The following is a 1,828-nucleotide window of genomic DNA, read 5'->3' as shown; positions in this document are numbered from 1 at the left end:
TTTTAAAAAAATGTTCTTTGTGTCTGAAGAACCGAAAGCTGCCCGAAGGCAAGGGATCACAACTGTAAGGTAGATGGGGTTAGGTTTCTCAATAAAGGTCTCAAAACAGCCCTTGCTACTCTCTAAAATTGGACCAGTGCCTTGTTTTGATTAAAAGAAAAAAAAAATTCTTACTGCAGATGTCCTGGCTTTTTTCAATTTACAATTTCTTTAAACTTTTTCTTAATAATCCTGTATGACTTGTCTGTGTCCTTCAAGAGTATCCATCAAGATTACCACTTAGGAATAAAAAAAAAAAACCAAACAAATGAAAGTCATTATATCCTTCTGAGTTACCTCTCTGTCTGAATTGAACTGACCCAGCAGATACCTTTGGGACGCATTGCTTTGACTAGAATTTTTTTTTGGGGGGGGGTTTGAAATATGCATATATTTAAGAGCACATCGATTTTCACTCAACACTAGTCACAAGCTCAGCACTTTCGCACATCCTGAGTTAACCAAGCTCAAGACCTTCTATCACGGAAAGAACTGACACTCATGTATTTGTTACTGACAACATGCTTCAGAGAAGCCATTGTGAGTGAGTAGTAACTCGTGGGATTGACCTAAGAGTTCCTTTTTTCCTTTAAAGCACAAAGGACGATTTCACCTGGGCCTCCAATCGATTCCCCTAAGGGCCGGTTCTCCTCATGCACTCTAGACAGCCATCTCCATTTTAATAGTTGGATGAGGGTTGTATCCTTCAATCTGGAAGTCTTCAGCTTTGAAATCATCAATGGTCTCCACTTTCCGCAGAATATTGAGCTTGGGAAAAGGTCTTGGTTCTCGCTGGAGCTGAACTTTCAGGGGTTCAACATGATTCAGGTAAATATGTGCATCTCCCAACGTATGTACAAAGTCACCTGGCTTCAGGCCTGTGATGTGTGCGATCATGTAGGTGAGCAAGGCGTAGCTGGCAATGTTGAAAGGCACCCCCAGGCCCATGTCACCCGACCTCTGGTACAGCTGGCAGGACAGCTCACCGTTCACCACGTAGAACTGGCAGAGGGCATGGCAAGGAGGCAGCGCCATCTGTGGAAGGTCTCTTGGATTCCAAGCACGCATGATGATTCTTCTGTCATCAGGGTTGGTTTTGATTGTGTCAATAACCTTTTGCAGCTGGTCTACTCCTTGACCTGAGTAATCTGCATTCATATCTTTATATTCTGCCCCAAAATGTCTCCACTGAAAGCCATAGACTGGGCCTAAATCTCCTTCTTCTCTGGTAGAGAACCCCAGGCCATCCAAGAAGTCTCGGGAGCCGTTGGCATCCCAGATCTTCACTCCCTTGGAGGAGAGTTCTTTAGCATTGGTGGATCCCTTGATAAACCACAGCAGCTCCTCCAGAACACCCTTCAAAAACACACGCTTGGTTGTCAGAAGAGGGAATTCATCTCTCAAGCTGTAGCGCGCCTGCATGCCAAACATGGACAGGGCGCCGGTACCCGTGCGGTCCTCCTTCCTGACGCCACAGCGGAGGATGTGCTCGATCTGGCCCAGGTACTGCCGCTCGCCGGCCGGAGGCACTGGCGACTCGGAGCCGGCGGCGGGCATGGCTCGGGGAGGCGAGCGTCGGCGGGAAAAGCCGCCGGGTCCTTCTGGACTCCTTTCCCGCCGCGGCTTCAACGCCCCGCCTCTTCCTGCGCGCCGGCGCCCGAGCTTCGACTAGAATTTTTGAAGGCATCTTAACAGTTTGGAGTCATCCACTCATCACATAGAGAAGGTTAAACACACTTTATTGGAATGTATGAACAGTAACGCTTCTAGAAATACTTTCTGGCCGATC

At 47.6% G+C, this 1,828-nt stretch overlaps 1 pseudogene; it reads right to left on the bottom strand.

The window, feature by feature from the left end:
• Nucleotides 1-642: 642 nt before the first annotated feature.
• Nucleotides 643-1,609, bottom strand: LOC142433920 (thymidylate synthase pseudogene; annotated as a pseudogene).
• Nucleotides 1,610-1,828: the final 219 nt, after the last annotated feature.

The sequence above is a fragment of the Tenrec ecaudatus genome, chromosome X (genome assembly GCF_050624435.1).
Source record: "Tenrec ecaudatus isolate mTenEca1 chromosome X, mTenEca1.hap1, whole genome shotgun sequence".
Classification (NCBI taxonomy): domain Eukaryota; kingdom Metazoa; phylum Chordata; class Mammalia; order Afrosoricida; family Tenrecidae; genus Tenrec; species Tenrec ecaudatus.
Note: the sequence above shows the minus strand (reverse complement) of the source record. Positions and strands in the feature narration are given on the sequence as shown.